Source organism: Manis pentadactyla, chromosome 7, assembly GCF_030020395.1.
Source record: "Manis pentadactyla isolate mManPen7 chromosome 7, mManPen7.hap1, whole genome shotgun sequence".
Classification (NCBI taxonomy): domain Eukaryota; kingdom Metazoa; phylum Chordata; class Mammalia; order Pholidota; family Manidae; genus Manis; species Manis pentadactyla.
This window is the reverse complement of record NC_080025.1, coordinates 33,213,576-33,229,222: the sequence shown is the minus strand read 5'-3', so window position 1 is coordinate 33,229,222 and position 15,647 is coordinate 33,213,576. Positions and strand designations below refer to the sequence as shown.

At 42.8% G+C, this 15,647-nt stretch overlaps 1 protein-coding gene across 2 annotated transcripts in view; it reads left to right on the top strand.

Annotated features, from left to right (window-relative positions):
• The window catches only part of HOOK3 (hook microtubule tethering protein 3), a 127,601-nt gene that overhangs the window by 35,061 nt on the left and 76,893 nt on the right, over positions 1 to 15,647 (top strand). The window lies entirely within an intron of this gene.

Sequence of the window (15,647 nt, the reverse complement as noted above, 5' to 3'; positions counted from 1 at the left end):
GGCTCTAATTGTCTGATAAGTAATGGATGTTGTCCAGTGTCTCTGAAAAGGCGAGAAGTGTTCACCTTTGGCAAAATTTAAAATATTCAGAGTAAATAATGCCATCTTTAGTTGATCATTGGGGGGGAGCGTTCCCCCTTTTTGTTTTTTTAATTGACATTTGAGGGTATGATTGTGTTTTTCTACGATTGTTTGTCCTTCAGGGTTATGAGGAATTCCAGTGGTATGGGAAATTTGCCATTTACTCAAGAATTCAGTGAAAGATTTACTAATAAAGCAGGGACCATTATCGGTTTTGATTTGATCTGGCAGGAAAAGAACGGCGAAGCACTGGAGAAAATGGCTTATGGCATGTTTAGATTTTTCTTCCATATGGGCTATAGCCCATCAAGCATGGGAGAAGGTATCAACTGTTAGAAATACGTATTTAAGCTTCCCCAAAGAGGCAAAATGTGTGACATCAGTCTGCCAAAGGTTATTGGGCCTCAGGCCTCGAGGGTTCACGCCACCCTTTTGAAGCAGAGGAACTTGTAGAAAAGACTGGCATGACTTACATGTCTCAATTATCTTTTTAAAGTCTGACGGGGACTTGAGGGAACTGATGGTGTAGTCCCCTCCAATTAGCATGTGTAAGTTGATGAAAAGAGGTGGCCTCTTGTACTGTGTAGGCTGAGGCTAGTCGGTCAGCAAGAGCATTGCCTCTTGACAAAAAGCTTGGGAAGTCTTGATGTCCTCTTAAATGTTGTACAAAAAGGGGAATTAGTCTTTGTTTTAACAAGTAGTGGGCTTGAATCATTAAAGGAGTGATGGGATTATTGTCAAGTCTGATTGTGCGCTCACAAGGTTGGGCAGTAGATTGACAATGTAAAGGCTATCAGAAAACAGATTAAGAGGGCCTTGGATCTCAGATAGAGCTAAAACAACAGCATAAAGCTCTTTAAACTGGGCGGAGCCCTGTACTTCATGAAAGAGGGTTATTGCTGGAGGACACTCACTTGTGCTTGGGGGGAACATTACCATAGAGGCTCCCCGTTTACCTCCATCGGTAAAAACAGAGGGGAAAGGGGTCTGCCTCAGTGAGGAACATTTTTGGTGGCTGCCATGCTAACTGGCTAAAAGAACTCATCCACTTATAGGGACCATAGTGACAGTCCACTATCCCCGGAAAGCTTTCCATGGCTATTGCCAATCTGGAATTATTTCTCTGTAGCCACGAGAAATCATTGACTCGAAAAGGGACAATCAAAGAATGGGGTTCACACCCAAAAAGACGGACAGAAAGATCTCGTCCTTTGACAATGCCGTCAGCCATTTGATCTACTATAGAGTACCCTCGGGGTGCCCCTCCCACAGATAGATGTATCCAATGTACGGGATCCCCCTTCTGAGCTAAAAGGGTAGTGAGGAGGGTCTCTCCCGCCATAATATAGAGGACTAGCGGCAAGTTTGGATCATATCTTTTTAAGGCAGCATTATCAATGGCATGTTGAACTTTTGTTAATGTGTCTCTATGTATAGGGGTTAAAGTCACTGTTGAAGCTAGGTTAAGGCCTTTTAATAGGTCGAAAAGAGGGATAAGATCAGCTGTGGTTATAGGAATCCAGGGCCTCATCCAATTGATTTCTCCCAGCAATTTCTGGAGCTGTGGTAGCGTATATGCGTCTTGAATACATAACTGGGGCTTAATGGGGGAGACAACATCTAATGTTAAAGTAGTCCCTAAAATTTTAAAAGGAGCTATTTGTTGAACTTTATCAGGGGCAATTTGAAAGTTGTAGTTTTTGAGCAGTGAAAGGCATTTTTTAAAGAGGTCGTCTAATTTGCGGGAACAGGTGGCCCCCAAGATAATATCATCCATATAGATGTAAAAGAGTATGTCAGATTCTTCTGCTAGTGGCGATAGGATTTTCGACATATAGTCTTGACAGATAGGGGGGCTATTAGCCATCCCCTGGGGTAACACGGTCCACTCATAGCGCTGGTCAGGTCCTTTGAAGTTTAGGGATGGAAGAGAAAAGGCGAACTTCTCAGTGTCCTCAGGATGGAGGGGGATGGAAAAGAAACAATCTTTGATATCTATCACTATTAGGTGCTGATCACTTGGGATGGCAGGCACGCAGGGTAGCCCTCTTTGGGGGGTTCTGAAAGGTTCCATTCTTTCATTGATTTTTCTTAAATCTTGGAGAAGTCTCCATTTACCATTACATTAGGTTTTTTGATCACAATTACAGGAGAATTCCAGGGACTCATTGACTTTTGGAGGTGACCTAATGATATTTGTTGTTTAACTAAAAGATGTAGGTGCTGTAGTTTTTGTGAAGGCAAAGGCCACTGCTCCACCCAGACAGGGGGGCCTGGAATCCATTTTATTTTTGGCGCCCCAGGGTGGGCAGTGGCCCTTAGGATTGGGGGTGGGGCAGAGCGTTTGAACTAGGTCGGCCCCTTCTGGTTATTTCGAATGTAGGGTCATTCTTATAGTTAGGGTGACACCTTTGGCCCCCTTGAAATAGTTGTTGGCATTTTTCTTCACTTAGGAAGTCTTCAAAGAAGGCTTTATGATCAGTGGAAATATACGCTTCGATTTCACCCAAGACATCTTGGCCCAGTAGATTGGCTATAAGGCATGGAGCCACAAGGGGGAGCACCTTCCCCCCCCATATTTCCATCTGAGTCGATCCAGGGAACCCATTCAGCAGTTTGCTGGGAGCTGGTCTGTCCACCCACCCCCAGGAGGGGAGGGCCGGGAACTAATCTCCACTGGGGAGGAATTTCTTCTTTTCTGAGTACGGTCTTATCTGCCCTCGTGTCAGTGAGGCAGTTGAAAGCTTTCTCTCCGATAGTGTCATTTTAGGTCTAATCCCAGGCACTAGAGGAATTGTCCAGTGAGCTCGTATAGGAGGACTCCCCTTGTTTAACAGGGCTGGGGAGAGCCCCCTTTTGAGTTTAAAGGCTTGCCATGTATATCAGTCTTAGACCTACAGTGTTTGGCCCAGTGGAACCCTTTCTTTTTTTTTTTTTTTTTTAGATAATTATTTTTTATTGAAGGGTAGTTGACACACAGTATTACATTACATTAGTTTCAGGTGTACAACACAGTGATTCAACATTTATATACATGATAATTCTAGGTACCAGCTATCACCATACCAAGTTGTTACAATATTTTGACTATATTCCTTATGCTATACATTACATCCCGGTTACTTATTTATTTTACAATTGGAAGTGTGTACTTTTTTTTTGGTTGTTGTTGTTAGGGCATCTCTCATATTTATTGATCAAATGGTTGTTAACAACAATAAAATTCTGTATACGGGAGTCAATGCTCAATGCACAATCATTAATCCACCCCAAGCCTAATTTCCGTCAGTCTCCAATCTTCTGAAGCATAACGAACAAGTTCTTACATGGAGTACAAATTCTTACATAGTGAATAAGTTACATGGTGAACAGTACAAGGGCAGTCATCACAGAAACTTTTGGTTTTGCTAATGCATTAGGAACTATAAACAGTCAGTTCAAATATGAATACACATTTGATTTTTATACTTGATTTATATGTGGATACCACATTTCTCTCTTTATTATTTTTAATAAAATGCTGAAGTGGTAGGTAGATACAACATAAAGGTAGAAAACATAGTTTAGTGTTGTAAGAGAGCAAATGTAGATGATCAGGTGTGTGCCTGTAGACTATGTGTTAATCCAAGCTAGACAAGGGCAATAAAACATCCACATATGCAGAAGATTTCTCTCAGAACAGGGAGGGTGAGGTTCTAAGCCTCACCTCTGTTGATCCCCAATTTCTCACCTGATGACCCCCTGCGACTGTGCCTGTCTTAGGTTGTTCCTCCCTTGAGGAATCTTACCCGTCTCTGGCTAACCAGTCATCTTCCGGGGCCATACAGGGAAATGTTAAGTTGGTAAGTGAGAGAGAAGCCTTATTGTTTGAAATGGTTAGCTTTTTATTTCTTTGCATATTTATGCCCTGTGGCTTCTATGCCCAGCATTTGTCTTGAGGTATCTTTACCACTTGGAGGAGTTATGATACTCGGTAAATTTGATATGAGGCACGAATTCTATTTAAGAATTCGTTGTAATTAGGAAGGAAGAGGAAAAGCTATAGAAGTAGCAGGCGGGAGAAAACATGGGAAGATTGATTATTTCTTTGACATATCTTCTTGTAGAGTAACTTCAGCATGTATAGATTTTAAGCTACTACTTAAATTGCGCACACACATTAACATAATAGGAGTATAGTTACATAACCAAAGCATACCTGTAATTACCAGCCATCTCCAGTGAAACCAAGAAAACCAGTTAGGCACCCTAGGCATTTGTGAAAACTTATCAATGATATGATGGTTATTATCTAACTGAATTTGAATAGTTTGAGAAAAATCAGACAAATTAAAACAACCCATTCCTGGGCACTGTTCACATCCCATATGTTCTTTTAACAGTAAATAGTCTGTAGTTGTAAGATTTTGGAGCGCTACAATTTGCACTTTTCCAAATTCTTGGTTGAGTTCCAACAGTATAGATCCAGTCAAATTTGTTGTTTTACCGTATGCACAGGCCAGCTTAGATATCTCCTTCATTCCCATGGCAAGTCCAGGAGCTGGTGGGATGAGTGCATCTACAGCTGTAGCAGTACGTGGATCTTTGTTGGGGTTTTTTGATGATCATCTTCTGGCATGAGTCTTCCCGAGAGTGCTGATGTTGGAAGTTCTCTTTCATATCGTATCTTAGTTCATTTTCGGGGTAGCCAAATTAGGCTTTGATCCTCTGTATAAACACAAACAGACCCTTTGCCTACACTTTTATATGTCCTTTATATCATTGTGTAGAACTCATTAGAGGTCACCACATAGGAACTGCATTTTTTTTTTTTAATCATTAATCTACACTTACATGACGAATACTTTGTTTACTAGGCTCTCCCCTATACCAGGTCCCCCCTATATACTCCTTTACAGTCACTGTCCATCAGCGTAGCAACCTGTTGTAGAATCACTACTTGTCTTCTCTGTGTTGTACAGCCCTCCCCTTTCTCCCACCCCGCTATGGATGCTAATCTTAATACCCCCCTACTTCTCCCCCCCTTATCCCTCCCTACCCACCCATCCTCCCCAGTCCCTTTCCCTTTGGTACCTGTTGGTGCATTCTTGAGTTCTGTGATTCTGCTGCTGTTTTGTTCCTTCAGTTTTTCCTTTGTTCTTATATTCCACAGATGAGTGAAATCATTTGGTATTTCTCTTTCTCTGCTTGGCTTGTTTCACTGAGCAAAATACCCTCCAGCTCCATCCATGTTGCTGCAAATGGTTGGATTTGCCCTTTTCTTATGGCTGAGTAGTATTCCATTGTGTATATGTACCACATCTTCTTTATCCATTCATCTATCGATGGACATTTAGGTTGCTTCCAATTCTTGGCTATTGTAAATAGTGCTGCGATAAACATAGGGGTGCACTGATCTTTCTCATACTTGATTGCTGCATTCTTAGGGTAAATTCCTAGGAGTGCAATTCCTGGGTCAAATGGTAAGTCTCTTTTGAGCATTTTGATGTACCTCCATACTGCTTTCCACAATGGTTGAACAAGTTTACATTCCCACCAGCAGTGTAGGAGGGTTCCCCTTTCTCCACAGCCTCGCCAACATTTGTTGTTGTTTGTCTTTTGGATGGCAGCCTTCCTTACTGGTGTGAGGTGATACCTCATTGTAGTTTTAATTTGCATTTCTCTGATAATTAGCGATGTGGAGCATCTTTTCATGTGTCTGTTGGCCATCTGTATTTCTTTTTTGGAGAACCGTCTGTTCAGTTCCTTTGCCCATTTTTTAATTGGGTTATTTGTTTTTTGTTTGTTGAGGCGTGTGAGCTCTTTATATATTCTGGACGTCAAGCCTTTATCGGATGTGTCATTTTCAAAGATATTCTCCCATACTGTAGGGTTCCTTTTTGTTCTATTGATGGTGTCTTTTGCTGTACAGAAGCTTTTCAGCTTAATATAGTCCCACTTGTTCATTTTTGCTGTTGTTTTCCTTGCCCGGGGAGATATGTTCAAGAAGAGGTCACTCATGTTTATGTCTAAGAGGTTTGTGCCTATGTTTTCTTCCAAGAGTTTAATGGTTTCATGACTTACATTCAGGTCTTTGATCCATTTTGAGTTTACTTTTGTATATGGGGTTAGACGATGGTCCAGTTTCATTCTCCTACATGTAGCTGTCCAGTTTTGCCAGCACCATCTGTTGAAGAGACTGTCATTTCGCCATTGTATGTCCATGGCTCCTTTATCAAATATTAATTGACCATATATGTCTGAGTTAATGTCTGGATTGTCTAGTCTGTTCCATTGGTCTGTGGCTCTGTTCTTGTGCCAGTACCAAATTGTCTTGATTACTATGGCTTTATAGTAGAGCTTGAAGTTGGGGAGTGAGATCCCCCCTACTTTATTCTTCTTTCTCAGGATTGCTTTGGCTATTCGGGGTCTTTGGTGGTTCCATATGAATTTTTGAATTATTTGTTCCAGTTCATTGAAGAATGTTGCTGGTAGTTTCATAGGGATTGCATCAAATCTGTATATTGCTTTGGGCAGGATGGCCATTTTAACGATATTAATTCTTCCTAGCCATGAGCATGGGATGCGTTTCCATCTGTTAGTGTCCCCTTTAATTTCTTTTAAGAGTGACTTGTAGTTTTCAGAATATAAGTCTTTCACTTCTTTGGTTAGGTTTATTCCTAGGTATTTTATTTTTTTTGATGCAATTGTGAATGGAGTTGTTTTCCTGATTTCTCTTTCTGTTGGTTCATTGTTGGTATATAGGAAAGCCACAGATTTCTGTGTGTTGATTTTGTATCCTGCAACTTTGCTGTATTCCGATATCAGTTCTAGTAGTTCTGGGGTGGAGTCTTTAGGGTTTTTTATGTACAGTATCATGTCATCTGCAAATAGTGACAGTTTGACTTCTTCTTTGCCAATCTGGATTCCTTGTATTTTTTTGGTTTGTCTGATTGCCGTGGCTAGGACCTCTAGTACAATGTTAAATAACAGTGGGGAGAGTGGGCATCCCTGTCTAGTTCCCGATCTCAGCGGAAATGCTTTCAGCTTCTCGCTATTCAATATAATGTTGGCTGTGGGTTTTTCATAGATGGCCTTTATTATGTTGAGGTACTTGCCCTCTATTCCCATTTTGCTGAGAGTTTTTATCATGAATGGATGTTGAACTTTGTCAAATGCTTTTTCAGCATCTATGGAGATGATCATGTGGTTTTTGTCTTTCTTTTTGTTGATGTGGTGGATGATATTGATGGACTTTCGAATGTTGTGCCATCCTTGCATCCCTGGGATGAATCCCACTTGGTCATGGTGTACGATGGTTTTGATGTATTTTTGAATTCGGTTTGCTAAAATTTTGTTGAGTATTTTTGCATCTACGTTCATCAGGGATATTGGTCTGTAGTTTTCTTTTTTGGTGGTGTCTTTGCCTGGTTTTGGTGTTAGGGTGATGTTAGCTTCATAGAATGAGTTTGGGAGTATCCCCTCCTCTTCTATTTCTTGGAAAACTTTAAGGAGAATGGGTATTATGTCTTCCCTGTATGTGTGATAAAATTCCGAGGTAAATCCATCTGGCCCGGGGGTTTTGTTCTTTGGTAGTTTTTTGATTACCGCTTCAATTTCGTTGCTGGTAATTGGTCTGTTTAGATTTTCTGTTTCTTTTTGGGTCAGTCTTGGAAGGTTGTATTTTTCTAGGAAGTTGTCCATTTCTCCTAGGTTTCCCAGCTTGTTAGCATATAGGTTTTCATAGTATTCTCTAATAATTCTTTGTATTTTTGCGGGATCTGTTGTGATTTTTCCTTTCTCATTTCTGATACTGTTGATTTGTGTTGACTCTCTTTTCCTCTTAATAAGTCTGGCTAGAGGCTTATCTATTTTGTTTATTTTCTCGAAGAACCAGCTCTTGGTTTCATTGATTTTTGCTATTGTTTTATTCTTCTCAATTTTATTTATTTCTTCTCTGATCTTTATTATGTCCCTCCTTCTGCTGACCTTAGGCCTCATTTGTTCTTCTTTTTCCAATTTTGATAGTTGTGACATTAGACCGTTCATTTGGGATTGCTCTTCCTTTTTTAAATATGCTTGGAGTGCTATATACTTTCCTCTTAAGACTGCTTTTGCTGCGTCCCACAGAAGTTGGGGCTTAGTGTTGTTGTTGTCACTTGTTTCCATATATTGCTGGATCTCCATTTTGATTTGGTCATTGATCCATTGATTATTTAGGAGCGTGGTGTTTAGCCTCCATGTGTTTGTGAGCCTTTTTGCTTTCTTTGAACAGTTTATTTCTAGTTTAATGCCTTTGTGGTCTGAAAAGTTGGTTGGTAGGATTTCAATCTTTTGGAATTTACTGAGGCTCTTTTTGTGTCCTAGTATGTGGTCTATTCTGGAGAATGTTCCATGTGCACTTGAGAAGAACGTGTATCCTGTTGCTTTTGGATGTAGAGTTCTGTAGATGTCTATTAGGTCCATCTGTTCTAGTGTGTTGTTCAGTGCCTCTGTGTCCTTACTTATTTTCTGTCTGGTGGATCTGTCCTTTGGAGTGAGTGGTGTGTTGAAGTCTCCTAGAATGAATGCATTGCATTCTATTTCCTCCTTTAGTTCTGTTAATATTTGTTTCAGGTATGTTGGTGCTCCTGTATTGGGTGCATATATATTTATAATGGTTATATCCTCTTGATGGACTGAGCCCTTTATCATTATGTAATGTCCTTCTTTGTCTTTTGTTACTTTCTTTATTTTGAAGTCTGTTTTGTCTGATACCAGAATTGCAACACCTGCTTTCTTCTCTCTGTTGTTTGCTTGAAATATCTTTTTCCATCCCTTGACTTTAAGTCTGTGCGCATCTTTGGGTTTGAGGTGAGTCTCTTGTAAGCAGCATATGGATGGATCTTGCTTTTTTATCCATTCTATTACTCTGTGTCTTTTGATTGGTGCATTCAGTCCATTTACATTTAGGGTGATTATTGAAAGGTATGAATATATTGCCATTGCAGGCTTTAAGTTTGTGGTTACCAAAGGTTTAGGATTAGCTTCTTTACTGTCTTACTGTCTAACTTAACTCGCTTGTTGAGCTATTATAAACACAATCTGATGATTCTTTATTTCTCTCCCTTGTTATTCCTCCTCCTCCCTTCTTCATATGTTGGGTGTTTTGTTGTGTGCTCTTTTTAGGAGTGCTCCCATCTAGAGCAGTCCCTGTAGGATGCCCTGTAGAGGTGGTTTGTGGGAGGCAAATTCCCTCAACTTTTGCTTGTCTGGGAATTGTTTAATCCCTCCTTCATATTTAAATGATATTCGTGCTGGATACAGTAGTCTTGGTTCGAGGCCCTTCTGTTTCATTGCATTAAGTATATCATGCCATTCTCTTCTGGCCTGTAGGGTTTCTGTTGAGAAGTCTGATGATAGCCTGATGGGTTTTCCTTTGTAGGTAACCTTTTTTTTCTCTCTGGCAGCTTGTAATACTTTGTCCTTGTCTTTGATCTTTGCCATTTTAATTATTATGTGTCTTGGTGTTGCCCTCCTTGGATCCCTTGTCATGGGAGTTCTGTGTACCTCTGTGGTCTGAGAGGCCATTTCTTCCCCTAGTTTGGGGAAATTTTCAGCAATTATTTCTTCAAAGACATTTTCTATCCCCTTTTCTCTCTCTACTTCTTCTGGAATGCCTATGATTCTTATATTATTCCTTTTATATTGATCACTCAGCTCTCTTAAAATTCTTTCATTCCTGGAGATCCTTTTATCTCTCTCTGCATCAGCTTCTCTGCGTTCCTGTTCTCTGTTTTCTAGTCCATTAATGGTCTCTTGCATCTCGTCCATTCTGTTTTGAAGTCCTTCCAGAGCTTGTTTTATTTCTGAATTCTCCTTCCTTAGTTCTTGCATATTTCTCTGCAAGTCCATCAGCATGGTTATGACTTTTGTTTTGAATTCTTTTTCAGGTAGACTGGCTAAATCTATCTCCTCAGATTCCTTCTCAGGGGAAGATGTAGCAGATGCCGAAGCTGTCTGGGTTAGTCTTGTCTGGATCATATTTTTTTGTCTTTTCATGTTGACAGGTGCTATTGACTGTCAGCTGGGAGGGCCAAAATTTTCACTTACTACTGGCCTTTCTTTACTGGGGCAACTGTGACCCCTAGTGGCTTGTGTTGGCTAATTGCGTGTAGAGTGGGTCTTTGTGTCTTGCCTGGCCGGGAGGGAGAAATTTCCCTTTCTGTGGGCGGAATTTGTCTCAGGCTGCTTCTCTGCTTTCGCAGCGCCCGGTGGGGTGATGGATGGGGGGGCTGCTTGACTGTTTGCCTCCGTGAGGGGTTTCAGAGCTGTTGCCCAGGGGGTTAGTGCACCCGGTTTTCCCTGTAATTTCCAGCTGCTGTACTGTGACCTGGGTTGTTTCCGTCAAGCTGTTAAGTCCCTGTCCCTTTAAGACTTTCAAAAAGCCCCCGCTTTTCTTTGTCACAGGGGCATCAGCTTCAGCACCCGCTCAGAGGTCTTACTCCCTGTTCCCCCAGTATCCAGGGCCCCCTGGGCATGTACTGTGTCTGCGCTCTGGCCCGGATGGCTGGGGCTGGGTGTTCGGCAGTCCTGGGCTCCGTCTCCCTCCCGCTCTGCCTATTGTTCTCCCGCCGGGAGCTGGGGGTAGGGGCGCTCGGGTCCCGCCGGGCCGGGGCTTGTATCTTACCCCTTTCACCAGTCGCTGGGTTCTCACTGGTGTAGCTGCAGTCTGGCCACTGTCCTGCGTCTTCTGGTCTCTCTTTTAGGGCTAGTTGTGTTTGTTGTATTTTCAAAAGTATATATGTTTTTGGGAGGAGATTCCCACTGTCCTACTCACGCCGCCATGTTGGCTCCGCCGGAACTCTTTCTTACATCTAGGACAAGGAGTGCGAGGCAAGCCAAGAGGCTGGGGCCTCGCTGAAGGAGGGGGTCCATTTTGGGTATGAGGGCATTCTCGTTTAAAGTGTCCCTCTTGACCACACCCAAAGCAAGTGTGGCCTTTGCCGGGAAATGCTTGCTACAGGGCACATACTAGGGTGGTCATGTCATCCTTGTGAGAGGCCTGCAACACGGAAGCTATGGTCTGGGTCTGATGGGAAGGAGTACCTATATCTTTGGTGGCAATGATCCACCTCTCCATGGATCTATCTTTCAACCCTGCACATGTCATTTTATGTTCTTGATTCATACCCTTCCACACCATTATCTTAACAAAATGATCTCGGAGATCTCCAGGGAGGAACTTTCTCTTGATGCTCCCCTCAACTCTACTGATGAAGGTAGCTAAGTCTTCGCTGGCCCGTTGGTTTATCCCCGCAATTGGGGATTCTGAGGGGCCTTCCTCAAGCTTCCTCCAAGCTGCTAGACCTAGAGCTCGTATTTGGTCTTGATAGAGAGGGGGTATAGCAGCTTGTTGGAGTTCCGAGGAAAATTGTTCGGAGGTCCCCGCAAGCATTCCCATGGTGATGGGAATTACAGGGTTGGCACTTTGATTCCTCTCAGCCTTGTTGCTGGCATTCTTTATACAAAGCACACCACTTAATATAAAGGGCACTAGGGAGAACCGCTTGGGCAAGAGCCCTCCAGTCTGCAGCGGTACATGGATGGTAAGCAAGTCCCTGGAGGATGGTCTCAGTCCAAGGAGCATTGGGGCCATCCTCAAGAACGGCTTTCTTTAATTCTTTAAGGTCACCTGGCTCCCAAGGGTACCAGGGGGCAGGGCGGTTACCTCTGGGATTAACATTGACCGGAAATAGCTGACATGGCCCTGGGTTAGGTTGTGGGTGGAAGAATGGATTCTCCTGGGGTTGGCAGCCAATGGGAGAGCATGAGTCTTTATTTGGGAAAGGAGCTGGAACCTCTGCCTGTTGGCAGCCAATAGGAGAGCATGAGTCCTTATATGGGAGAGGAGCTGAAACCCCTGCTCGTTGGTATGGAGGAGGGGGGCTGATGATGATTTGAAAGGGTTAGAAGAGGAACTAGTACTAGGAAGTGGTGGGTACAAAGGAGCTGTGGATTTGAGAGGCCAGAGGGCAGCATCAAAAGGGTTGAGGGCGCCATTCCCACGATTTTCATCCAGCTCTTTATGGCTTTCTTGTCCTGCTGGCATAGACTCAGCCTGAGGAAGGGGATCAGAATCTCCCCGGGAAGGGGTTCCCGACTTGGTGGTTTCTCTATCTACTAAGTTCTCAGCAGTTGGCTTTGATGGCCGGGGAGGGAAGCAACTCTTAAGAGCTGATAAAGTGGGGAAGGTCCCCAGAGGGGGGATATCACCCTGATCAACCTGGGCTTTGCGTACGAGCCGCTCTACCCTGTCCCAAGTTTCCCAGTCAAACAAATTACTTGCAGGCAGCCACGGGGCGACTTTAACTAAGGTCCCCCAGGTTTTGATAGCCTGGCTAACAGAGAGCTCTAGGCCTCTGCTTCGAAGGAGGACCCTAAGGGATTCAAGAGAGGGATTGGGCTTGGAAGAAGAATGTCCCATATTTTATGGGATTACACTTACCCGCAGACCGATTAGCTCGTCAGCGAAGTTCCTCGTTCCTCACACGGGGCACCATTTGTTGCTCCTCAGCAACAAGAAGGCGGGGGGACAAGCAGGACCAGCCTGTTATTCCCCAGGGCTGAGTGAGAGGGCAAGTGTCGGTGGCTTGGACACCCTCCCCTAAGATCTGGGGAAAAACAAAACCACACCAAGCCGGGAGATGTGTCAGCCTCAAGGGCACAGCAAAACTCAGCTTTATTGCATCAGAAGCTTGATTATATAGAGGAAAAGGCCGGAGTAGTAGAAGCCAATGGGAATTGAATATCTCATCTGTCACTAGGCAGATTTTAGGTTAGGTGGGGAGGCGGAGTAAGGGCTAGGAGCACGCGCGCGGGAACTCAGTTGAGCCCTGAATGCGGCAGTAATGAGGGAGAGTGGAAATTTCCAGACTGTGACCTTTTCCTGGTCATAAGCCTAAAAGAGGTGAAAGGTCCCAACATTGTTCCTTTTGGATTGGTCACACAGTTCTCTTAATATTGTTTCATTCCTGGAGATCCTTTATCTCTCTTTGCATCAGCTTCTATGCGTTCCTGTTCTCTGGTTTCTATTCCATCAATGGTCTCTTGCATCTTATCCATTCTGGTTATAAATGCTTCCAGAGATTTTTTCACTTCTGTAATCCCCCTCCGGCTGTCATCCCTAAGCTTTTGTATATTTTTCTGCATCTCCATCAGCATGTTTATGATTTTTATTTTGAATTCTTTTTCAGGAAGACTGGTTAGGTCTATCTCCTTCTCAGGTGTTGACTCTGTGATTTTTGTCTGTCTCAGATTCTACCTTTTCATGGTGATAGAGTTTGCGGAGCTGGGGCAATTGATGGCTGGGAGAACGTCCCTTCTTGTTGGTTTGTGGCCTTCTCCTGGGAGAACAGTGACCTCTAGCGGCTTGTGCTGGGCAGCTGCGTGCAGACGGGGCCTCTGATTCTTGCCCACCCGCTATGGAGTTCAGCTCCGCAGTTGCCGTGGGCGTGGCCTGCCTCGGGCTGCTGCTCTGATATGGTGGAGCTGCGTCGGAGGGGAAACGGCCAGGAGGCCATTTATCTCCGTGAGGGGCCTCTGAGCCACCCTGCTGCACAGGGGTTAGGGTGCCCGGAGTCCCCAGGATTCCCAGCTCCTGGGCTACGTGTCCCGGGATGCTTCCGTCCAGCTGTGGGTTCCCTGTCCCTTTAAGACTTTCAGAAAGCACTCGCTTTTCTTTGTCCCCAGGGCGCCGGCTGTGGGGACTTGCTCACAGGTCTTACTGTCCTGTTTCCCTAGTTTCCGGCACCCCACACATGCACTGTGTGTCTGCACTCCGGTGCGGATGGCTAGGGCTGGGTGTTTAGCATTCCTGGGCTCCCTCTCCCTCCCCGCTCTGAGTCCTCTCCTCCTGCCGGGAGCTGGGGTGAGGGGTGCTCAGGTCCTGCTGGGCTGCGGCTTGTATCTTACCCCCTTCGCTAGGCACTGGGTTCTCGCAGGTGTGGATGTAGTCTGGCTGTTGTCCTGTGTTCTCTGGTCTCTCTTTTAGGGATAGTTGTATTTCTTGTATTTTCAAAAATATATGTGGTTTTGATAGGAGATTTCCGCTGCTCTACTCACGCCGCCATCTTGGCTCCGCCTCAAGGTGGCCAATTTTTAAGTAGGCAAAGACTGAATAGTCTTCTCTCCAGCGAATAAACAAATGGACAAATACTCACGTGAGATGTGTAACATTCATCATTAAGAAAATGCAAATCAAAACCAAAATGACATACCACTTCACATCTACTAGGAATTGCTATAATTATAAAAACAGATAATAACAAGTGTTGTCAAAGCTATGGTGAAATTAAAACTAACATACATTGCTGTTGGGAATATAAAGTGTTGCAGCTATTTGGAGAACAGTTTGAGCATGATTCAAATTCTAAGCATAGTTATGAAACACAGTAATTCCACTCCTAGGCATATACCCACATGAAACATATGTTCGCACAAAAACTGGTACACAAATGTTCAAAGCATTATTATTCACAATAGCTAAAAAGTGGAACAACCCAAATGTACATCAGCTGGTGGATAGATAAAATATCATCTATCAATAAATGGAATATTATGGAGCCCTAACAAGTAGTGAAGTCGTGATACATGCTACAACATGGATGGACCTTAGAAACATGCTAAATGGAAGAAGGTAGTCACAAAAGACCATACAGTCTATGATTTCATTTATATAAAATGTTTCAAATAGGCAAACCCATAGCCAGAGAGAGTCAATTAGTAATTTCCAGGGGCTGGAGAGAGAGAGAGTCGGGAGTGTCACTAGTGAATACAGGATTTCTTTTGGGGAAGGTGAAAATACTCTAAAATTAGATTGAAATGTAGATTTTTTTTTCCTAATGTATTTTCTCTCAGTGCCATTGTCTTTTTGGAGGTGAATGGAGACAGTTATGGGGTTAGGGGAAGATTTTGGACTTAGCACTTGCTGGAGAGCAGGGCAAACATAGCTGTTCAATCTGTGGTTTTGAACAGCTAATTTAATTTCTTAGAGCTTCAATTTTAAAACTTTAAGATGAGAATCATGCTGGACTAAAGTGGTTTTTTTCCCTAGTATTTATAGAAGTTTGGGAGGTTTACCTAAGGAAAATAATCATAAGGATATTCAACTTCAGTCTTTGTTTCAATTTGTCCACACCAGTGTAATCTTAGATTTTTTGCGAACAGAAATGGTGTCCAGCTTTATCTAATGCTTAGTTATACATCTAAGAAAATAGGCTCTCGTTCACTATTATTTAAAGAAATTGACATTTTAGTAACATTATTGGTGACCTTTGAAGTATTAGGTTATAAGTATAGAGGTCATTGAAATATTAATTAAAAAATTCATTTTAACCTTCTCAATATATTTAATCTTTAATTGTCATTGATTTTTACTGTTTTTAGATATTCGTGTTGTATTTACAGATTATGTTAATTCCAGGTTAGTGTATTCATCTGTAATTTGTTTTAAAAATATATCTACTGTATGTTACCATTTTCACCTTTTAGTTTGTTTTTTGATTACAAAAAATTTTTAATGAGCTGATACTAAACTGATTTTAGAG